At 43.0% G+C, this 25,548-nt stretch overlaps 1 protein-coding gene across 7 annotated transcripts in view; it reads right to left on the reverse strand.

Annotated features, from left to right (window-relative positions):
* BTBD7 (BTB domain containing 7) overlaps positions 1–21,709 on the reverse strand; it is a 109,011-nt gene extending 87,302 nt beyond the window's left edge. For 2 of the 7 annotated variants that reach the window (XM_048853258.2, XM_075129840.1), the window contains exon 1: positions 21,516–21,701. The gene's annotated coding sequence lies outside the window, so the exon portion shown is untranslated. Of the gene's footprint in view, positions 1–18,490; positions 18,572–20,513; positions 20,600–20,707; positions 20,837–21,490 lie in introns of all 7 variants that reach the window. The other 5 variants (XM_075129838.1, XM_048853259.2, XM_075129839.1 and 2 more) reach the window with 5 other exon arrangements.
* Positions 21,710–25,548: the final 3,839 nt, after the last annotated feature.

Below are 25,548 nucleotides of genomic sequence, written 5' to 3' on the forward strand. Positions count from 1 at the left end.
AAAGCGTATCAGAGGTTAGTAAGGAGCAAGTACAAAGAGTAGGCCTAATTCGTCAGTTGTACTAGGAAAGACTATTCTTGTGGCTTTCTTGAAGAATTACAAGCTTCGGACAATGTGCTCCTTTATGAAGTTAGGATAAAAAAACCCTTTTCCCTGTAAAAAAGTGGGTTTTTTACAAATTGGAGAAAAAAACAAAAAAAACAAAAACAAAAACAAAAAAAAAACCACAGTAACCCTGGTCCTTCATTCTAAGGCCTTCACAACAAGGCTTAAGCAAGAAGGAAACATCAGCAAAGCTCTCTGGTGCCATAATGAGAACCACAACCAAGCTTTCTTCTTCCACAATGACACATGTGTAGCCTTGGGGGTGCATTACACGAGAGAAAGAAAATAGAAGAGGGTATATTTACAAAAGCAGTCAACTTTTCAAGGCCATTCACAATAGGCAAAGTTGGAATTTGACACCCAAGGCCAAGACCAGATCAGTGCAGCTCAAAGTGATACTCTGTGCACACATCCTGTCATAGCAGCAATCAAAAAAATTTCATCAACAGGAAATGCTAAATCCAAGGATTCCACTCCCCACACCCCAAAAGAGCAACATTTATATAAATGGCCAGACAGAAGAACAAAACCAACAAAAAAATGTTGTGCTATACAGCAGACTAATACAATAGCAGTACTAAGTCCCTATATACTGTACCAAGCTACTCTCAAGCAACCATGTTTTAATATACTGACAAATTGAATCTCAAACTTATCACCACATACGTCCTTCCAACGCATTACACGTGTGCTCTAAACTTAAAATCAACCTACTTGCATTGATCAGATTTACATGCAAGCCTTTAATAATTCATATCTCATTCAAGAAGCTGATGAACATGAAGCATTTTTTGGTCTAGCAAATTCAACAACAAGCCACCATTTTTACCTTCTAGGACTTCTGTTCAAATTACACACATGACTGCATGTCTTCTGCAATGACTTTCCATTTTCGGAAAGTTGCTTAATTTTATCTGACTCAAAGACAAAATGTCTTTACATCTGTGCTATGCAACAGCATTAAATATACCCAGCCCCCCACCCCCAAAAACCACCCATGCAAATATCACTGAACAGTACCAAGTCTAACTGCACACCTTTACAAAGAATACAAAAAATGAGGAAAATCCCCCTAATTTAAACTGATCTCCGGCATTTGCAATGTCTTCTGACATAATATGCTACCGTGGCATATTTTTGAGAAATCTAAAATTTAAAAAAAAAAAAACAACATTCTGGGCAAATCAAAAGGAAGTATTCTTTTTCTGTTTTTTTAAGTACACAAAATAAAATAAATAAATCCTCTTTTTGATATAATTAATATGCCGCAGGGTCATTAGCAAAGTAAAGATGGACAATATAATTGTCATGGAATATTTCAGGATGTTAAAAACAAAGTTGAAAACATTTTATGTGCTTTTAAATTTCCTGTATATTTATAAAATATACTGCTGGTTTTAATGCATATCTCTGCGTGCTATATAACCATAAATCTTTTTTGCTGTATGACTTTTCCAGGAAGAATCAGTTAAAGCTTAAACCAAACTAGGAAATTGCTTGGACAGCGTTCCCCTCCCGCCCCCTTGAAAAAAAACCAAGCGGCTATACGATAAGTCTTCATTCTAGTTGAGTCAAATATCTGAGAATTCGGTTTATATTTTCCACAGCACATAATTAGCTTCAGCCATTTTGTTTGACAACTGCTATAATTAGTTTTCAAATATGCAGTTCAACTAGAAACACTGCACAAGGCAAAAGCTGCTACTATCAGCACAGCATATATAGTCAAAGTGTCAAGAAAAAAATACCTTAAGACTCAAAAACTAATCGTTTAGTGGTAAAAAACCTATTAGAGAAAAGGTTGGGGTTCTTGTACAGCATGTTTACAGTGCTAACCATTTAGTAAGCATCAGTAAGTTGATTAGCCAAGCCTAAATAATTTTAAAAAATATAAATATATGGCATCTTCACTTCCAAAAAGCAGCAACTCTCTTATGCACTGAGGAAATCCATTCTTAAAAATATGTGAAGATAAATACTTCTTAAAGCCTTTCACAATTCGAATTTGAAAGAACCCTTAAGCGTAGATGTCCACTTTTGGTTTGTTCTCAGAGCTTAAACTAACAATATCACATAAAACAGAAGTGAACTGTAACAGTTGTCTTGGAATTGGCATGCAAAAAAGCACAAAAACAAAGGCTATTCAGAATTCTTATGTTCTGGGCCACCAAAATAGATTTGCTTTTATTTATAGCCATTTTTATGGGGCTTAACACTAATATCTAAATGTCTCACAATACCTCATAAAATAGGAAAGTATTATTCCCATTTTACAGATTGATCACAGAGGGAGTTAGCTATAACTTCCTAAAGTGAGTATGCAGTAGTGTTGTGGCCCTGTTGGTCTCAGGATATTAAGAGAAACAAGGTGTATTTTATACCTCACCCATTCTGTCTCTCTAATTTTCCTAAAGTAATATAGCAGGGGTTCTAAAACTGGGGGTCGGGAGCCCGCAGAGGGTCAGGAGGTTATTACATGGGGGGCACAAGCTATCAGCCTCCACCACAAACCCCGCTTCGCCTCCAGCATTTATAATAGTGTTAAATATAAAAAGTGTTTTTAATTTATAAGAGGGGGTCACACTCAGAGGCTTGCTGTGTGAAAGGGGTCACCAGTACAAAAGTTTGAAAAGTAGAGGAAGTAATCAGCAGAGCCAGGAATAGAACTCAGACCTACTGATTCCCAAATGTGAAACGTAAGACCATCTTTCCTGCCTCAACATAGAGTTTTATGGATTGGAGCAGGTTTGCCCAATAAAAGCTATTGTCATAGCTCTTATAACAAACTAGATGATCTATATTAACATGCTTGTCCGAGCATCCAGAGTACCACAACTTGCTGCCACAGTACAAAAAGGCGGCTGCTTTCCTTTCTTTCAGCCTCCATATATTTAGGATTTTCTCTCTGATAAAAGAAAAGGAGTACTTGTGGCACCTTAGAGACTAACCAATTTATTTGATCATAAGCTTTTGTGAGCTACAGCTCACTTCATCGGATGCATAAAGTGGAAAGTACAGTGAGGAGATTTTATATACACACAGACCATGAAAAAATACACATTGTAAGGAGAGTGATCACTTAAGATGAGCTATCACCAGCAGGAGAGTGGGGTGGGGGGAGAGAAAACCTTTTGAAGTGATAATCAAGGTGGGCCATTTCCAGGCGTTAACAAGAATGTCTGAGGAACGGAGGGGGTGGGGGAGGGACGACACGGGGGACAGGCCCAACAAAGAAAATAACAGAACGCCACTAGCCGTCACCTTTAGCCCCCAACTAAAACCTCTCCAATGCATCATCAAGGATCTACAACCTATCCTGAAGGACGACCCATCACTCTCACAGATCTTGGGAGACAGGCCAGTCCTTGCTTACAGACAGCCCCCCAAACTGAAGCAAATACTCACCAGCAACCACACACCACACAACAGAACCACTAACCTAGGAACCTATCCTTGCAACAAAGCCCGTTGCCAACTGTGTCCACATATCTATTCAGGGGACACCATCATAGGGCTTAATCACATCAGCCACACTATCAGAGGCTCGTTCACCTGCACATCCACCAATGTGATATATGCCATCATGTGCCAGCAATGCCCCTCTGCCATGTACATTCTCTACGTAAAACAATAAATGGACACAAATCAGATGTCAAGAATTATAACATTCATAAACCAGTCAGAGAACACTTCAATCTCTCTGGTCACTCGATTTCTGATCTCAAAGTGACTATCCTTCAACAAAAAAACTTTGAAAACAGACTCCAACGAGAGACTGCTGAATTGGAATTAATTTGCAAATTGGATACAATTAACTTAGGCTTGAATAGAGACTGGGAGTGGTAGAGTCATTATATTAAGTAAAACTATTTCCCCTTGTTTATTCCTCACCTCCCCCCCCCCCCCCGCTGATCCTCAGACGTTCTTGTTAGCCAAACCCATCTGCAAGTCTTCAGAGCTACACTTGACTCATACCCACATAGCTGCAGCCACATTGGTCCTGCAGTAGTCCAAGTTAACTGCTAGAATTTTGTAGGCATATCCCATGATTCTTAGTGCCTGACTAACTTGAGCCACTTTGATTTATTTTGCGATATATTGTGGGAGAACTTGTCTGTCCTTCCCAAGCCTCTGTGTGGAAGTGTTCACAGCCTGCCACCATAGTAGCATAAAACACTTCTGGCTCAGCACACTCCTTACTTCTTTCCTTTCCATCCAGGCCAAGGCATGGTTCCCACATCAGGTGCATGAACTGTTTCCTACTTTTGGCAGCACTGTTGTTTCAGCAGGATGCAGTTACAGGTATGGGATATGGTGGAGGGCATTTCAACAGCTGTTTGTGACCTCCTAAGGCAACCACAGTTATTCATTAAAAGATCATGCAAGCTAGATGTTGATATGGCAGAGCAGAGACAGCTGACGCATACCATCTATCGTATGTGGACTGGAACTTCTAGTGTACAGCAACCTGTAGTGTGATTACATCAACATGCAGATCTGGGAAGATCAGCAATGCCTCCAGAACTTCCCCATGAGAAAGCACATCTTCATGGAGTTATGTAAGGATCTTGCCCTGACCTTTCAGTGCCAGATCATGCTAATAAGAGAAGCCATACCAATCCAGAAGTGGGTTGATACTGCCATCTGGAAGTTTGCTACCCTACACTGCACAGGTCCATGCCTAACCACTTTGGTGCTGGCAAGCTCACTCAGTGCTGCAGTGATGGAGCTTTGTGGGGCAGGTACTGCTGTGTTTTATCCATGGGTAGCGGACACAGTTAGTGTGCCTGAAACAACTGGCTTTGAGAGAATGAGGTTTCCAAACTGCACTGGAGCCACTGATGACATACCTCTACCCATTGTTTGACCGGCACAAGCAGCATATGTCAACCAGCATGGACATTACTCAAATCGTCATGAAGGTCTTGGTCAACCATAAGAAGTCATTCACTTTGAGCAGGAACTGCATGTCCCTATGGGTGCTCCACTTCAGGAGCACATGTGCCTCTCAAGGCCTGAGTCTGCAATGGATACTGCTAGCAGTATCCATTCGGCCTATGCCTCTTGATATCTGGCACAAGAACACCAACATCTGTGAGAATAAGGGTGAGGGCTTCCATCAGGAATGGACTCAAGACACTGCCGGTTTACAAGTCCAATATAGGCAGTCAGAGATTGCACCAGTCATCACTGAGGCTGGGTTCAGGTAAGCAAAATAAATTAGGGATTCTTATGTGCCCGCATTGCCCACATCCTTGCATCACATGGTAACATGCCTCAAGAAGCATACTACTGCAGTGTGTGTACATGAACGCTTATGTGTAGATATATGTTTATTTGCTATTGTGTTTGTGCAAAGTAGATATCTCCTCATGTACTGACTGTAAATCAACAGACAGAGATGGTAAACTACAGGGCAGCCACTGGAAGAGTGCCCTGCCCAGGAATCTCACCAACCATCTCGGGTCACTGACATAAAAAAATTATATTATATATAAATCACCAGCCCGGCAGGAGTGGAGAAAAAAATTCAGGAAAGCAGTAAGAGAATGTTTACCCAAGAGACAGAAACTTGAGAACACCACATCCTCCTTCCCCTCCCACAGGCCTGGACAGCATCAGGAGACCAAGTACCACAATCACCAAGGACTTTTTCCACTTAGTACAACCACTGGGACTTAAAATACAGACTGTCTGGAGTTAATACTATTATTGGTATAACTGTGTAATAGTACACCAGTGTGTAGAAAGTTATAAGGCAAGGAGTCTATGTGGAAATATGCATTTATGCTTGCTAAGCCTATAATCTCATCTTTGATTCTCCCCCCATCCTCCAGTAATTAGTTCAAACATAGCTCAACTGAATCATTAGTTGCATGTTTAATATCCATTCCCCCCACACAGAGCTTGGAATCCATCTTAAATCACACATGTAGGGACGGAAAGGGGGATGGAGAAAGGGTGAACTGAAGCTAAGGCCACCCCATAGCTCTAGCCCCGCCGCTGCTCCTGCAGCTGGGACTGACTGCTGCTGCTCCCGCCCCAAGGTAGCTGACCCAACTCCAGCCGCTGTTCTGGTGATCCCAGGGCTGGCCACCAGTCAGCTGTTCCAGTGGCCTCTGCTCCAGCAGCCCCAGGGCTACCAGCTGCTCCAGCCCTGCCCCAGAAGTAGTCATGGAGGTCCCAAAAAAACCCCCATGGAATCTGTGATCTCCATGACAGAATCATAGCCTTAGTCATAACCTGGGAAATATTCCCACTTAAGTTGCAATTTCCCCCCAAATAATGAAAATGGAAGCAGCCAGTTATTCAGCTGTAGCTCCATCTCTGCTGCTGCTTCCTGTGCAGTCCATTCCCCAGGCTCATCCCCAAATAATTGTCAGAATATAGATCCAGGATGTCCCCAAGACCATCAGACCACCTGGTCTGTTCCAGCTCTTCTGCACCCCCTGCTGTCCCTGATCCCTGTCCCACACACAAAAAAAAAAAAAAAAAAAACCAAGCCATTCTGGGTCAAAAGCCTATCATGCATGATGGTGGACTCAGTACTTGGGGCTATGGCGATCACTTGATTCGAACTCCTTATGTTAGGGGCAAGGAGACACTGAGTTGCCTGACTTGTTATTGGTGTCCTTTGCCATGGGATAGGCAAGCTTGACATTTTTAATTCACTCCCGACACTGGATAGTTGGCTACTTGATCCGCCTCCTCTGGCAGCCTCTTGAAAAGGACAGTTTCGTGTGCATCTCAAAACTATATTATTTGCTGTACCTACACCAGAGGGCAACCAGAACCCTGACGTGATCCTCTAGCCAGCTAGCAGCACACTGGGATGGCATCGTCTCACATTATTCACCTGAGCTGATCAGTGCAGAAATGGAGCAAGCCATGAGGACTTAAACACTGACCGGGTATATATAAGCCAGCAGGTTGCTTCTAGTAGATCGGAGATGAATGGAAAGTTAGTAGGTAGAAGGGACAGAAAATACAGACTTAGAGGATTGGGCTATGGCATTGTGGACTGGCACTGAAGGACTATCAAAACCCAAGCTTCATAACCCAGGCTTCAGCTGCTTCCCCTCTGCAGTGTAAGTACATTTGAACCCAACTTACAACAAAACCTGTGGTTCTAACCTATACCCCTCACTGGGCAAGCAAACCTGGGTTCAAAGCACATATAAACCTGGGCTTAGGGGTTGTGTGTGTGGATGATGGGTGGTTGGTCTAAATCCCATATAAGAGCCTAGGTTAAGCCTACAGTGAAGACATACCCTGACATAAATTTGGCTCCCCACACATTCCTCTCCCCCCAACCCCCCGCAATTGCTCCCCTTAAACATACTTCCTGGGACATTTGTTGCCACTGGAGATTAAAAATGCAAAATCAACCCTTAAGTCCTTTTTTTTTTTTTTTTTTTTTTTAAAGAGATTGTATTTCATTTCATTTATCAAGCTGGACATGGTACTGCGCTGTTGTCTTTGGGTAATGAGACTGGGCCAAGGATCTGAATTCAGATCTCCTGCTTCATGACTTGCTCTACAAATACTACTATGCAGAACCAAGGTAACTAGTATGATTAATTTAGAAAGCAGAACTTGCATAAAATTGCCTTCTGCATCCACATCCTAAAATGAATTATAGAAAATTTGTTACTCTACCCATATTTTAGATTTAATATAAAGTAGAATATTAAGGTGTGGGAAATTCTGGTACTAGAAAAATTAATCCATCAAGTGAGTTTTATTAGCAGGAAGAAAAAAAAAGGAAGATGACTACTTAGAAATCTAATGAACTTTTTGGAGTTTGCTGGAAGAGGTAAATGCCTGCCACAAAACCTGATAGTTTGAGAACTCTGTTTACTACAGAAGGAGAAGCCCCTATAAAAATAGTCAAAGTTAAACTTGATATTAAAATAAGGGAAATAGGAGGGAAAAGCTTAATATTGCTTAGAGTTTTGATAGGACAACTAATGAACAGGTTATGCATCTAAATGTAAGAGATGCAGAGGCCTGGACCTAAACATGAGATAATGAAAGACCAACCGACAAGATGGAAGAGGAAGAGTAGAAAAGCATCATTCACAGTGTTTGATCAATATAAAGTTGAAGAAAGTGACTAAAAGCAGCTTTAGAGACTTCCTTAGGCCAATTTATAAATTGTATGTGTGTGTGTATACTGACAGGTTTCAGAGGAACAGCCGTGTTAGTCTGTATTTGCAAAAAGAAAAGGAGTACTTGTGGCATCTTAGAGACTAACCAATTTATTTGAGCATGAGCTTTCGTGAGCTACAGCTGATGAAGTGAGCTGTAGCTCACGAAAGCTCATGCTCAAATAAATTGGTTAGTCTCTAAGGTGCCACAAGTACTCCTTTTCTTTTTGTGTGTATACTAAATTTCTCTAAGTTGTAAAACAAGTTTTACAAGATTTCTGTTATAAAGGAGTGGATGTTAATAAACACAATATTAAGAAATACTAGTAAGAGGAAACTGTAAAAAAAAATGTAAACTTTAGACACACAGAGATTGACGCAGTCTACCAACTCTAGCTAGGGACATGAAATATGCAAGCCAGGACCCAGTCACTTTGACCTTTTGGCTGAGGAAAGTGAGGTCGAGATCAGAGACAACTCTCTGACACACATTCTACAGGCCATTACCATATGATCCCACTGAGGGTTACCAAAAGAAACTGTACCATCTGCTCAAGAAACTCCCTGAAGCCGCACAGGAACAAATCTACACAGACACACCCCTAGAACCTCGACCAGGGGTATTCTATCTGCTACCCAAGATCCATAAACCTGGGAGTCCTGGACGCCTCATCATCTCAGGCATTGGCACCCTGACAGCAGGACTGCCTGGCTATGTGGACTCTCTCCTCAGGCCCTACGCTACTAGCACTCCCAGCTATCTTTGAGACACCACCGACTTCCTGAGGAAACTACAATCCATTGATGATCTTCCAGAAAACACCATCCTTGCCACTATGGATGTAAAAGTTCTCTACACCAACAATCCACACAAAGATGGACTACAAGCCACCAGAACAGTATCCCCGATAACGTCACGGCAAATCTGGTGGCTGAACTTTGTGGGTGAGGACAAAGTCACAACTATTTCAGACTTGGGGACAATTTATACTTTCAAGTCAGCGGGACTAATATGGGTACCCACATACCCACAGAATGCCAACATATTTATGGCTGACTTAGAACAACGCTTCCTCAGCTCTCATCCCCTAGTATCCCGCTCTTCTTGTGGTATATTGATGACATCTTCATCATCTGGACCCATGAGAAGGAGGCCCTTGAGGAATTCCACCAGGATTTCAACAATTTCCATCCCATCATCAACCTCAGCCCGGACCAGTCCACACAAGAGATCCACTTCCTGGACACTACATTGCAAATAAGCAATGGTCACATAAACACCACCCTATACCAAAAACCTACATGTCTCCAGCTTTCATCCAGACCACATCACACGATCTACTGTCTACAGCCAAACTCTAAGATACAACCACATTTGCTCCAATCCCTCAGACAGAGACACACCTATAGGATCTCTATCAAGCATTCTTAAAACTACAATACCCACCTGGAAAAGTGAAGAAACAGACTGACAGAGCCAGAAGGATACTCAGAAGTCACCTACTACAGGACAGGCTCAACAAGGAACATCACTAGCCATCATGTACAGCCGCCAACTAAAACCTCTCCAGCGCATCATCAAGGATCTACAACCTATCGCGAAAGACAATCCCTCACGCTCACAGACCTTGGGAGATACGCCAGTCCGCACTTACAGACAGCCCCCCAATGTGAAGCAAATACTCACCAGCAACTACACACCACACTACAAAAAATACTAACCCAAGAACCAACCCCTGCAACAAACCCCATTGCCAACTCTGTTCGGATATCTATTCAAGGGTCACCATCACAGGACGTTACCACATGAGCCACACCATCAGGGGCTCATTCACCTGCACATCTACCGATGTTATATATGCCATCATGTGCCAGCAATGCCCCTCTGCCATGTACATTGACCAAACCGGACAGTCTCTATGCAAAAGAATAAATGGACACAAATCAGACATCAAGAATTGTAACATTCAAAAACCAGTAGGAGAGCAGTTCAGTCTCCCTGAACACTCAATAAAAGACTTAAAAGTGGCAATTCTTCAACAAAAAACTTCAAAAACAGACTTCAATGAGAAACTGCAGAACGGGAATTAATTTGCAAACTGGACACCACCAAATTAGGCCTGAATAAAGACTGGGAGTGGCTGGGTCACGACAAAAAGTAATTTCCCTCTATTGATACTCACATCTTCTTGTCAACTGTTGGGAATGGGCACGTCCACCTTGATTGAATTGGCCTTATTAGCACTGACCCCACTTGGTAAGGAACTCCCATCTTTTTATGTGCTGTTATATATATTACTGCTTACTGTATTTTTCATTCCATGCATCTAATTAAGTGGGTTTTAGCCCACGAAAGCTTATGCGCAAATAAATTTGTTAGTCTCTAAGATGCCACAAGGACTCCTCATTTTTTTCCAGGCAGGGATTAAGAATTGGATCTGTCAGGATGTAAATTAACCATTTTAAGCTTACAATAGTTTCCCATTTACAAACAAAGTCAAATGTTTATGAAGTCAACAAGAAATGAACACAGGAAAAAAAATAAGCTGAGGGAGGGGAAAGTGGTTAGCCTGTCTAGGAGTAAAGACAATGAACTCGGGGGACAGGGGTATTTCCAGAAAGCAAAGACAACACCTGAGCATCCTGCACCTAGGAAATAAATGGACTATGTATTTGCATTCATGAAAGCAGGGTCTCAGCCAATCTTGGTTGAAAACGCTGTAGAGGACTTTGGGTGACAAACTTCTTTAGACAGGAGGTTAGCCTATTAAGTTTAGTCTCTAGAAAGCATTTTATGATTTTGCTTTATACATAACCATTTGTTCCCAATATCCTTACTCGCCATCTCCTGAATCTCTAGTATTTGATTGTACAGTAGATTCGGCTTAATATCAATCCTGATATTAGCAGCTTCCGGTTACTGGCAACATATTGCTGGGAATCCCATTAACATCAGTCTTAATGGCATTCAGATACTAGCAATGGCACACCACTAATTAGAAACATTTTTGGAAGGAAGACACCACCTGGAGGCAGGTTTACAAGGCTGCAGCCAGGGAAGAAAGTGCTGGGGTATGTCTTCTCTGGCTGCAGCCCCGCAAACTTGCCTGCAGTCTCAGCCTACCTCAGCCCTTCCTTCTGGGGTTGCAATCTGGCAAACCTGCCTGCACACAGGGACCACACAAGTAGTAAGGGGCTGTGGGCAGAGCAGTAACAGGGAGAGCTGCTGCAGCCCAGATGCTGGAGCTGCATAGTACCTCTCCCTGTGCCCTCCAGGTTGTGCCCCGCTGGGGGACTGTATGCAGAGAAGGAAGTTCTGAGCCCTGATGCCTGGAGAGCACATAGAGAGGAACAGGCATGCAACTCCGTGGGCCCCACACCTCCCAGAAAGCACCAGAATCTGGGCTGCAGCCCCACCATCCTCCCTAACTTCTGCCCTTCCCACAGGTAGGTTGCAGGGCTGCAGCCAGGGAAGGCACCTCCCAGTGCTTGCTTCCCCAGCTGCAGTCTCACAAACCTGCCTTCTGCTTATTAGAAACTGCTGAATAATAGAAATTTTTTGATGGCAACCAAGGGGTTACTAATAAGTGGAATCTACTGTAACATATTTATAGTGAAAACAGAACATCTCAGTGCTGTGGTGTTAAGCAAAGTGCTGCTCCTCAGTTGAATCTCACAAGCTGTTACGTACTGTTCCTGTGGGAACAGCAGACCTGGTAACTCTGGCTCACCTGGCTAGACATTGCAGAGAACACTCTGAGGACTTGGGGGTTGGTATGTGCCTATCATATTTAATAATTTTATTAAGATAATGTTGAAGTAAAAAGAAAACGGTACAGAGTTTAAGCATAGAAGTTTCTGGTTATTAGGGAATAAAGTACAGATTATCAAAGGGTGCGAAATTCAGTTTAGGAATGGGTGGCGTAAGGAATACATAACCTGCAATCTCCCCGATTCGGGGTAAAAGTTTAATGGGTCAAAGTACACACATTGAGATATGGGGGTATATCTACACACAGAGAGCAAAGCCTGCAAGGACCTGGAAGGCAGTGCTTGTGTCACCAGAGGCTGGTGGGTTCTGGGAGCTGTTCCACAGCAGGCACAGACAAGGCTGCTTCACCCTAAGGGCAGGTGTGGTAAGGGGTTACACAACCCTGAGTACCCCAGCAAGTATAACAATAAACTGCAAAATCGTTCAATGTGTCAGAATTACTTGAGATGTTCTCAGTAATGAGGATAAAAATATTTTGACAAAAAATATACCTCAATCTCTGGGTGTACTCTCCTTAAAATGATAGTTAATCCAACAAAAGCAAATACTGATCTTTTGTAAATCTCTGACTGGTAACTGACTACTGATATTTTCTGGACTCAATGGTTAGAGAAGAATTTTATCACCAGTACTGCCTAGGTTACAGAGTCATTTACTCAGTCAAATAAAAGCCTAGATTAAGCACAGAAATGCCTCCAAAAACACTTTCCCAAGACTGTTGTCTACATATTTGTAATTAGAAATTAATATTGTAGCAGTCAATGATAACCCTGCTATAATAAAAAGTCTTTCAGTATTTCCATTATAAATCTTTTTTCTGGAGGTGTTTAATAAATGAATAAAAACTAAAGTGATTTTAATGGTTGAGTCAGAGATGGGAGCTACTTTATGATCCAAATCTGATAGTTCAGAAACAACAACAAAAAGAACATGGTAAGCATTCAATTCAGACATAATAGATGGCTGAATTACCAGCATATGCACATTTCTGGAAAAATCAAACCCCCATAGCACCAACTATAACAGAATTCAGTGAGAACACGGGTGCTTGGTATGTCTGAAAGTCAGGTCATAACACAATATTTCTCATGTTCTTCTACACACTGTATGTGATACCTGTTAGAAAATACTGAGCTTTCACCTAGTACATCATATTCGGTGTCAATTACACTACATTTACAGTTTGGAAACAAAAATATTGCAAAGTGCACTGCTTTGCTTTATAGTTAAAAATGTCACTTCTATTACTATACCAAATGATCTATGTCTTCATGGCTCCAAAATATGCATTTTGTCAATATTTAGTATTAATGTTTCCATCTATGCAGCAACGTTTAAAGAACATAATAGTATAATGCACCTCAAAACTTCCTAGAGGTACCTCAGACTGTAATGGAGGAATCTGCACGGCAAGTAGCAGGTCTGATTAATTTAACTGTTTTTTTCTTTACCAATAAATTATAATAATGCTTCTGAAGAAAGCACACAGCCAAAAGAAATTGAGAAATAAAGCTAATTACCTCAGCTATTTCCATGTATAATAGGACTTTATATCTGTATCAGTTCATCACCCACATATCAGACATCTGCAGCACAGATGCCTATAATGGGGCAAGACAAAATGTCAACCTTAAATGAATTTCCATGTTTGGTTTAAGACAAGAGCCTTCATGAAGAGTGAGCTAAAGGAGAGGGGATGACCAGAGAAGTCAAATGGAGAAAGAACAGGGTTTCACAGGCCCCGACAAACCGAGTAATCGATAGCTGAACTGCAGGACAAATCTGGACCGCCAGACACTTATGAACAGACTGCATAATATACTTAGTTATTTTTGTATTATTTTCTCTGGAGTCTGGACCTTGACTACATTTTGACAAAGAAATTTGGACCTTGTCAAAAATAAATTGATTACCCCTGCTGTTATCTTATAGCATTGTGTTGTTTTGAATGGTCCACTTTAGGGGAGGAAGGTGGGGAATAAAAAGAAAAAGGTGAGTTATATGTTGGGAGCAGGAGGAAAAGAGTAAAAAAACCAAACCACCTTTCCTTTCATTAAGATTACTTTAAAAGATAAACTTGAACCACCTCCCTATCACGCAAAGGCATTATAGTATCTTGTTATAGTCTGTAAAAAAAAAAAAATTAGTGTTGCAGTTGCTGTGGGAAGCAACATTCTCATTTCACATCTTAACACAAGATAAGCCAGTGGTTCTCAAATTTTTGTATTGGTGACCTGCTTCACATAGCAAGCCTCTGAGTGCAACCCCCCTTATAAATTAAAAACACTTTAAAATATATTTAATACCATTTTAAATGCTGGAGGCAAAGCAGGGTTTGGAATACAGGCTGACAGCTCGCGCCCCCCCGCCCCCCATTTAAGAACGTTGTGACACCCTGAGGGGTCCCGACCCCCAGTTTGGGAACCCCCGAGATAAGCAATCCAGTCATTCAGAAAAATACTTCACAAGAGATCAGTATATAATACGTGAGCATATTCCTTAAAAAATTTAAGATACCTTGGAAGGAATGCAAACATCACAAGCTGCTTAGGTTAATATAGGTATTCTTTTCAGAAAGAAGAGACTACTACATATTACCAGACACAGATAAGAACAGTCCTTGCCCCCAAAGAACTAACTAGCTGGCTAAACCAACTAGCTTAACTAAATTGATAAAAGCTACTTTTAAACCAAGAGTGTCTCCATACAGGGGTCTGCATAAATTTAAAAACATTTAAAGATAACCTTATTTAAAGGGGTGCAAGTTTGTGTGTAGACAAGGCTTCACATGAATAAGCGTTTGCAGGACTGGACCATGATACACAGAGGATAAAACCCACTTGGAAGAAAAATAAGCTAAAGTTAACACTATCTCAAATTTCCTCCACCACCAGTCTTTTCTATTAAGTAACACTGAGACAGAGATGGCATTTGACTGCATGTTCACACGTATACGTTGTGGAAGTCTTTCCAAGGAATATGAGTGAGACGGGTGTTGGCCTGGCAAGTGTTTCCAAAGTATAAGGGACTGAGGTGGGAGAGGGAGAAGGAAACAACAAAAGCACTGAAGGTGGCACCATTAGTGGAGTGAAGGAAGACACAATGAGATCCAAGATGTAGGCCAGGATGAAGTTGTGTTGAGCCATGAAGGCAATGAGGAGAGTTTGATTTAAGATTTTATACTGTTTCCTAAAACGCACCTCCTTATTTTTCCTAGCTTTTTAGAAGTATTTTTCCTCAATTTATCAGAATGACTAACTCATGGCAATAACTTTACTTTTAAGCTTTTTAATTTTGCTTCTTTGCAGAGTTATCAAAGCAAAGACAGGTAACTCCCCTCTCGTATCACATTGTATAAAGAGATCCTGCTTCTTAGGCACACTCCTAAGGTAACTGACAAATATTATTTATGTCAGTACACAAAAGACACTCCACAGGATTAATGTTAGACAGGTTTGTACAAAGTATTTAAGCAAAATCCTGATTAAAATCTTACCACTGGACTATCAGTTACATACAAGCGAGCCATAGTTGCATCTAATCTCAATATCTGACTCCAGATCATAAGAGGACATTGGTTGGCACTAAATTTTCAGATCCACTAATTGAGGGACACTTCTCAAAGTACGTAACTCTGACAAAGTGACATTTAATAGCAAGCCTCTACATGTTGAAACTGAGGCATCCATACTAACAGTAGAAGTTTAACACAGATCTGTCAATTAGTTCTGAAAGTAGCAGAATTATTAGCTCTTGAAAAAACCAAAGCTGAAAAGCTAGGGAAAGATTTTCTATACTCATTAACTAGTTAAAAGTTTAACGATGACAAATATATTTCCCTTGGGATGATCGTCTTGAGTCTTTGGTGTTAAGAAGTTGGGAGACAAATGTACTCCTTTTACCATACTTAAGAGTAACAGCTGCAAATTAGCATACTGAAATAATGCTATCTCAAATAGGATATAGTAGAAAGAGGGAGATCAAAGGTGAACAACGGGAATGATCAGGGGCATGGAAAAATTCTCACATGAGGAGAGACTGAAAAGATGTACTCTGTTGACTTTAAAGACACAAACAACAGGAAACATGATGTGAGTTTACAAAAACTACAAATGGTAAAAGTACATCAGGAGCTTCTGTTCATCTCAGTACAAGAAAAAGGGGACATTCATTGAAATTGAGAGGTGGCAAATTCTAACAGTAAAATTTTTCATACAATACACAATTAGACTGTTGCACTCAGTGCCCCAAGATAGAGGCCAAAGAGCTAAAAGGATTCAAAAGAGGATCAGACATTTATATAGAGAAGATTATTCAGTTATAATAGTAAATATATATTTTTAAAAAGCTCTGGAAGTTATTTGAACCCTCAAGCTTCAGAGCATAAACTAATCTCTAACTTTGAGGGATTTGAAATAAAATTTCCCTGAAGGCAGGTTATCCCACAATTACCTACTGCAGGTCTCTCTCTCTCTGTAGCAGCTGGTACTGGCCACTGCTGGAGAAAGGATACTAACTACATAGGCCACTGTTCTGATCCAGTATGGCTATTACAGGAATGATTTAAATGTAAGAAAAGGACAGAGGCTAAACCCTCCTTCCCCCAAAAAATCTGTAAACCATTCAGTTTTACTTAGTTATTGAATTACACGCTTTTAAAATATACACATATAAAGAGTCCTTCAGTGTTTGGTGTGGACTTCTGTACTATTCAATGAACAACTTAAACAGTTTCCAATTTAACTCAATGTTTTAATGCTGCAAGAGAGCTTTGTGCTCTAGTCATGAGAACAAAGAACTGCAAGCACAGAGGATCCTGAATCCTGGTCCCAGATGAGCTGCTGACATTATTTGACTTCCGGTGTAAGTCTAGCTAGGAGAAAAAATGGGTAAAAAGCACCACTGCACTAAAAATTAGAAGCTGCAGGTAATATTTCAGATACAAGTTACAAAATAAGTTTTCCTTAAGCCTGCTTTGCTATTTTGCTTTCCTTTCTTTTTTCAAAAGATTAAAATAAAAAGTAAAGAGATTGTGTACTGGTTTGTCTGTGAAGCGTGTTGTGGTGATCTCAGTCCAGTTCCCAGCAGTCATTAGCACTCAAAACCACCATTACAATCTGTATACTTTTTGGTAGATTATCATAGAATATCAGGGTTGGAAGTGACCTCAGGAGGTCATCTAGTCCAACCCCCTGCTCAAAGCAGGACCAATCCCCAATTTTTGCCCCAGATCCCTAAATGGCCCCCACAAGGATTGAACTCACAACCCTAGGTTTAGCAGGCCAATGCTCAAATCATTGAGCTATCCCTCTTCCAAAAGGGCACACCGTTGACTCATATCCAGCTTCTTGTCCACTGTAATCCCTAGGTTCTTTTCTGTAGAACTGCCGCTTAGCCAGTCAGTCCCCAGCCTGTAGCAGTGCATGGGATTCTTAGAAAGAAAGATCATAGAAATCATAGGGTTGGAAGGGACCTCAGGAGGTCATCTAGTCCAACCCCCTGCTCAAAGCAGGACCAATCCCCAATTTTTTTTGCCGCAGATCCCAAATGGCCCCCTCAAGGATTGAACTCACAACCCTGGGTTTAGCAGGCCAATGCCCAAACCACTGAGCTATCCCTCCCACATAGTGTAGGCCAGGTCTACACTACAAATTTATATTGGTATTACTATGTCTCTATGGCACTCAGGGGTGAGAAAAATCCACACCACTGAGCTATGCAGTTATACCAACCTAACCCCAGTATAGACAGTGCTGTGTTGATGGGAGGGCTTCCCCCATTGACATAGTTACCGCCTCTTGCAAAGGTAGATTAGCGATGCCAACAGAAGCAGCTCTCCTGTCAGCAGAGCAGTGTCTTCACTGAAACGCTAGAGCTTTTTAAGTGTGCACCTGCCCATAGTCGTATACAGGACAAAGACTGAATGGGCATGAAAATTCAATTATTCTCTCATCCCCATAGACAGTCCTGTCAGGTCACAGCATATGTATATTGGTAGATTAACATGGGAAATATTGTGCAATTGTGTAGCAATTTCCATCAAAGCATTTAGCAGCACATTGAGAATTAAGCCTCACACATTCCTGAGAGTACCTGGGCAGTAAAAAGAAGAAGAGCGATTAGGTGACTCACCCAGTATCACAGAGTTGGGGTTAGAGCCAGATCTGAATACAGATTTCCTATATTCAGGTTGTGTGATCTAACCACAAGACTAAGCTTGCTGATTACTTTTCTGCATCTGTTCTGAAGAGAGTGTATACCAGTCTCAAAAGCCATTTGGCAACCTTCACAAATACATCTACACAAACATGTTTAGAAGTATGAAAGCCTCAGTTCTAGTTATATTTTTGTAAGTTTTAAACAAGAGTTTGCCACAATAAATCCTTAACTAATGCCAATAGCAAGTATGATGTATTTTTAAAGGTTTTCTTGTTTTCTCCACTGGTATGAACCTGGTACAAACCTGGTACTGTATCACATATGCAGCAGTTTCTTCTTATCTCAAATGAAGGCTAACTTTGGCCTCAAGGCTCTGACAGTCCCACTGAAATTAATTCAAAGAAATGAACTAAGACTGCTTATTCTGCAATTGCATCAGAATATGTAATATGTCTACACACAAAATTTCAAGCTGTCTCCTAAACAGGCTCAAAACCTGAGGAAACAGCCCAGCAGCATGTCTATGCATGTATTCTAAGATGGCTTATAAAAATAATTCAAGTCTTTCATATATGCATCTCTGTAAATCAACCAATGCCAGGTATACATGATTACAACACAACCATCTATGACTCAGCAGGGGAATCTGGACATACAAGGAGACTCATTTACATTAATAAGTACAACCATAAAAAATTAAGCCAGAGTAACTAAGAAAAAGTAGTTTGAGATTTCCAAACTTTAAAACTGTGTTTCTAGTCTGACCGAATATATAAAATTGGGAGGAAAATGTCAACCCACTCTAAATGCTGCTCAGCATCCTGAAGCAGATTAACATAACTTAGTGAGACTGTGTCAAAGTATAAAGAGACAAGGTGGGTGAGGTAATATTTTTATTGGCCCAACTTCTACTGGTGAGAGAGACAAGCTTTCGAGCCACACAGAGCTCTTCTTCAGTCTCTCACCCCAACAGAAATTGGCCAAAAAAAAGATATTACCTCACTTACCTTGTCTCTCTAATATCCTGGGACCAACATGACTACAACACCACTGCATACATCAAACAATAAAGAATTTAATGTCAGTTCTTTGGAAAGCATCAGGAATAGAAACAAACATTGACTGCAAACTTGAACAGGACTTTCTAAATGTCCTCCTTTCCCACATGAAGACCCCAGGCAAGTCAACATTTGAACTAAATTACCAATTACTGCCTAACACACCAACTTTTCAAGTCATAGATAATAAAAACCTGATTCACTAGGCCAGTGATTAGTATGTGTATGTGCAGGAAACAGTCACTAAGTGCTGTATGTATACAGAGTGTGGTGTCGAAGTACAGCAGAACAGCAGAGTTACAAACACTTTGGGAATGGAGGCTGTTCGTAACTCTGAAACGTTCATAACTCTGAACAAAGCATTATTCTTGTTCTTTCAAAGTTTACAACTGAACATCGACTTGATACAGCTTGAAACTTTACTGTGTAGAAGAAAAATTCTGCTTTTCAACCATCTCAATTTAAATAAAAACAAACATAGAAACAGTTTCCTTTTCTTGTCAACTTTTTTTTAAACTTTCCCTTTATTTTTAGTAGTTTATATTTAACACAGTACTGTACTGTATTTGTTTTGGGGGTTTTTGTTTTGTTTTTTCATCTCTGCTGCTGCCCGATTGCATAGTTCTGGTTCTAAATGCGGTGTGTGGTTGACTGGTCATTTCATAACTCTGGTGTTTGCAACTCTGAGGTTCTCCTATAGTAGGTTCAATGTATCGATTATAATTCTAGTTATAGGAAAATTATTCTCTGAAGGTACACACACCACAAGAGCATTCCTTTGAGTATATTACACTTTCAGATATTCTGCCAAGAGTAACCATTTCTATCTTTTAAAAGTTCAGACAATACAATCCACGGAGTTTATTTATATCTGGAAAAACGAGAGAACGTAACCCCACCCCCCACTAAGAATAAAAGTTCCATCTACTAAGCCAGACAGTTACGCTTGCATTGAATTTCTAATTGGGAAATAAACATTTGTATTCTGGTTTCATAAACAAGAGCTTCAAAGCAGGAAACATAAGTCAGTGAATGTAAGTAAAAGGAATTCCCCTCTCCTTATGTAATACAAGTATAATACTTGTCCACAGAGAGTGGTGTTAATGTTTGTAAAGTGCTATGAGATGTACTCTTCTATACCACCTTTAGTCAAATAAATCAAAGCTTAACATCTCTGTGTAAGGTAGATAAAGTTATTACCACTAACAAACCCATGTCCAAAATGGATGTAAGAGGAAACAGAAATACAAAGTGTTATTATTTACACACCAGAAGAGGTTGCATTTCAGTGGTGCTGTATATGCAGTTTGCCAAGCATTTCAGATGTATCACATTATGCTGTATTGGTTTGGCTACTAGGAAGAAAAAGAAACAAAGCTAAAAGATGCTGTGTTGAATTCTCTGGGCCAAATCCAGCTGCGGTTTAAATGGGTGCAAATCCTACAAAGTTGATGTCTTATTACCTTCCTATTTATCGGTTAGGAGGATATTTGCATTTCTGGGCATCTTTTGCTCAAGAATCTCAGATTGCCTGAAAAACACATGAAGTCTCACACCGCTTCCACCGGTGAGGTGGGAGTCATCACATCCTTCTGTGACAGAGGAAAAGTGAGAGGCATAAGCCAACAGCATGAAAACCCCATCCCACCAGCACTGGGAATGTTCCAGAGGGACAAGCACGCACATTATCCGCAAAGCGCTCCAAGTTCGTTTAAGACGAGCGAGCAATGAGATATTCATGAGAAAAACAGTTGGAGTGGGGGTCCTACAACCCACCACAGGGACGGTGCAAAGTCCTGTGGAGTGGAGAGGGGGCCAACCACTCACTGGCTTAAAGCGAGACCCTGAAGACAGCCATGGAGAAGGAAAACTAAGCCAAGCCCCGTGGGCTGAAAGGGAACCCTACAACTCAGTACGAGGCAGAAGGGGAAGCTGCCTGAGGTGGGTGTAAGGGGAGCCCTGCAGCCCAGCACTAGGGTGGGAGCGCAGGGGAACCTGGAGGGAGAGAGTGAAGGGGGCCGCAGGCCAACACTGGGGCAGGTGAGCAGTGGTGGTGCTGGAGGGCTATAGTCCAGCCCCGCCCCAGCGCTGTAGAGACGGCGGTCTGGGGCAGGAGGGCTGGAGTTCAGCTCTTGGACAAGTACCGGGAGCCCTGTGGGAGAGAGGCCACTGCGATAGGAGCAACAGCCCAGCTCCCGGTGGAAGGGGCCGTGGCCCGGAGGTGGCCCGTGAGCCCAGATACTCACCACACTGCCCCCGGTGGCTCCTCACCTCCAACAGCAGCTGCTGCCCGCGGCCTCCATTCGCGACGCGGCCCAGCCCGGCCCGCTCAGCGGCTTCTCCTGTCTCCCTTCCCCGGTCCCGCTAGTGCCGGAGCCGCCGCCGCCATTTTGATCCCAAGCCCTAGACTTGGGGAGGGGAGCGCCAGGGAGCCTGCGCGGCGGCGGCGGCGGCTCTGCGGCGCCTGGCTCACGTGGTTGGCCGTGGAGGGAGGGGAAGGCTAGCGCCCAGGTGGCTCCCCCTGCAGGCGGGCGGAGGCGCTGGCGGAGCCGCGGGCCGTGAGGAGGAACCGAGCAAGGCAGCGCCGCGGATGCTGGGGAGCCGCGGGGCGGCGACGTGGAGCGAGGAGGCGGGGCGGGATGTGGGGGGGGGCAGCACCCCACAGGTCTCCCGCGGGCCACGCCCGCCCTCGGTGGGGATGTGCCCGCACCGAGAGCCCAGTCAGCACCGGGGCCACCAGTGCGCGCGGGTCCCGCCGCCGTGGGCGTTCCCCTCCCTGCTCCTGGCGTGTGCCAGGTGCCAGCTCCGGGCCAAGTGGCGCGGCCCATAAACACAACAGGTCCGAGCACGTGAGCCCCCTTGAGCCTGACCAGCGCGCCTGAGGGCATGCCGATTGGCATCTGTTATTTTGCAATCTTCTGTTCGTTGCTTTCCCCGGCACCGCCCCTCCCGCCGCCGCCGTGTGGAAATTGTGCTCGCTTTGCGTGCCCAGTTGGGGCAAGTCACAGCATTGCCCCTCTTCTCGCCGTTTTCTGGCCCATTTGAACACGCACGTGTAATTTACACCATGGTTCATAGTACTGGTGTCCTGAGACTACCGTGGGAGTGGTAGCTGCTTACAACAAGAATGAATTTAGCTCCTGTTTTGTTTAAACGCCCTGTGAGCTTGTTCACAGATTACAAGCAAAATTCTGTTCACAGTCAGATTGCAATTTTATTTATGCTGGTGTATTCTAGATCAGAATCTGGCCGCTCTAATCCTCCCCCTACTTCTTCTACTTGTCTAGCATTATTGTATTAGACAAGGTGGGTGAGGTCATATCTTTTATTGGACCAACTTTTATAGCAGCCAAAAGTATGCTAGCTATGCTTCGGAGGAGACACAGGTCAGAACAGGTCTAGATCAGTGCTTTTCAAACTTTTTTTCTGGTGACCCAGTTGAAGAAAATTGTTGATGCCCACGACCCAACGGAGCTGGGGATGAGGGGTTTGGGGTGTGGGAGCGGCTCAGGGCTGGGGCAGAGGTTTGGGGGGTGAGGGTGAGGGTGAGGGCTGCAGGGTGGGGCTGAGAATGAGGGGTTCTGGGTGTGGGAGGGGCTCTGGGCTGGGGCAGGGGGTTGGGGTGCGGGAGGGGGTCAGGGCTCTGGGCTGCAGGTGCAGACTCTGGGGTGAGACCGGGGATGAGGGGTTAGGGTTGCAGGAAGGGGCTCAGGGCTGGTGCGGGGTTGGGGCATGGGCTTACCTCGGGTGGCTCCCAGTCAGTGGCGCAGCTGGGGTGCTAAGGCAGGCTTCCTGCCTCTCCTGGCACCATGGACTGCGCTGCGCCCTGGAAGTAGCCAACAGCAGGTCCGGCTCCTAGGTGGAGGCACACAAGTGGCTCCAAGCAGCTCTTGCCCGCAAGCACTGTCCCCCACCCCGGAACCGGCCAATGGGAGTGCAGAGCTGGTGTTTGGGGCGGGGTCAGTGCGTGGAGCCCCCCTGGTCCCCCTGCCTAGGAGCCAGACCTGCTGCTGGCCACTTCCGTGACACAGCGTGGTGTCAGAACAGGTAGAGACTAGCCTGCCTTAGCCAGGCAGCACCGCCGACGGGACTTTAATGGCCCCGTCAGCTGTGCTGACCAGAGCCGCTGGGACCCAGTCCCTTACATTCTGCGACCCAGTACTGGGTTGCGACCCGCCGTTTGAAAACCACTTCTCTAGCTGATACAGTAATAAAAATGCCAGAGGTCCTTTTTCTGCTGCATATCCTACCATTGCTAGCTCCGCTGCTACTGCAACAGTTATTTTCAAGAAAACTCTCTGTAAATAGATGTATCCAGAAAGGATCAAATCATATTGAAATTAATATGGCCAAGAGATCAGTTTTCCCTGACTCCACAGAAGCCACACAAACATGCCTCAAAGAGTTATTATTGCGTGGGGCGGAGGGTAGAGGGTGAACCACTTAATCAAACCTGATTGCCTGTGGTCCACAGCAGAACCCAACACCATGTGTTATAAGGAACAAGCATCTTTCTGTGTTGGGAAAATAACCTGCGCCTGGGAAGGTTTTTCAGGGTGCATGGAACTGGATTTCATACACATTCCAAACACCAGATCGCCTCTCTCCCCCCAGCTTAGCGTGTTCATTGTGTAAGAAGTGCTGGGCACATTGAAAAAGGCATGGCCCACCACCTGTGAATTAGACACATATTTGCTTGTTGGTGAAGAAGAGCTATGATCAGTTTTGTCCTCTTCTGACTGAGTTTTCTAACATTTAACGTATGGAAGAAATCCTTCCACCCAGCAAACTTTCCTAGGTGCAACAGAGCTAGCTAACTACTACAGGGCATAACATTTCCCATTCCTAAGCAAACTTATTGAGGAGCTAGGAAAAAGTCAACTTCAAAATGCAACAGTCCACAGGACCACAGCCAATATCCTAGACAAACTCTTCACAAACTGTTTTCAGACTAGAATATGGAACAGAAAAGCAAGTGGTGGTACTGATGGATGATCTCTTACAGTTCATGGATATCGGTCTATCTACGGTACTTATATGGTCCGCATTATCATAGTATCTGAGCACCTCACAATCTTTAATGTATTTACCCTCTTAAAACTCCTGTGAGGTAAGGGAATGCTATTATCCCCAGTTTTACTGATTAAGGTCATGTGCCCATCAGAACCCCCCACCCCCCAATTCGTGGAGTACCACTTGGCTCAATTCTCTCTACAGTCCTATTTTTTATTTATATGCAACTGATAAGAGAAATGATTGCACTTTATGGATTTAAATATCAACAATATGCAGATGACAAACAACTAAATATGCAGTGTTGTAGCTGTATCAGTCGTAGGATATTAGACGGAGAAGCTGGGTGAGGTAATATCCTTTTATTGGACCTACTTCTGTTAATGAGAGAGACAAGCTTCCAGGCTTTTCTCTGCGTAAGCTCAAAAGCTTGTCTCTCTCACCAACAGAAGTTGATCCAGTAAAAGATATTATTACCTCACCCACCTTGTCTCTCTTAACACACAACTCTGTATGGCATTCACAATTTACATTAATGCCACTGTTATATGGCCCTCCGGGTGCCTGGCCGAGATCAGCACCTGGATGAAGAAGAGCTGGCTAAAGTTTAACCCTGGAAAGGTAGAAGTTACAGAGCTTGTAGGCTGAAGGAAACACTTCAAAGAGTTGATATTCACACCTCAACTGCTATAATAGGGCCTCATCCTCCCTGATTGAACTAATCTCGTTATCCCTAGCCTGATTCTTGCTTGCATATTTATAGCTGCCTCTGGGAATTTCCACGACATGCATCCAACGAAGTGGGTATTCACCCACGAAAGCTTATGCTCCAATACGTCTGTTAGTCTATAAGGTGCCACAGGACTCTTTGCTGCTTTTACAGATCCAGACTAACAGGGCTACCCCTCTGATACTTCAAAGAGTTTGCCATCCTTGGTTTTCTTCAGGAGATAGGAACTAGATGTGGATCTGTTCCTAAACAGAGAAGTGCCCATTTTCTGTAGAAAAAAGGCACAATGGTAGTGGATGCATTTTTCCTTCATAGCAGGCACAGTTCATTTTACATTTATTCAGTAAGATCCTACCAGTAGCGAGGCACAGAGGAACGGAAGAGACAACAATCTTACAGGCTGAATGTTTGCGTTGTTTGCATTCCTTTACACACAGAAACCACAGAGACGGGTGCATTCAAAATGGGTAGTCAGAAGTGAGGAGGGTTCCATGATGCTAGTTCCTACCAGCTGAGATAAACTTATTTCTTCTATGAAGGTCAGGAGATTACCATAATCAA

Source organism: Caretta caretta, chromosome 6 (genome assembly GCF_965140235.1).
Source record: "Caretta caretta isolate rCarCar2 chromosome 6, rCarCar1.hap1, whole genome shotgun sequence".
NCBI lineage: Eukaryota > Metazoa > Chordata > Testudines > Cheloniidae > Caretta > Caretta caretta.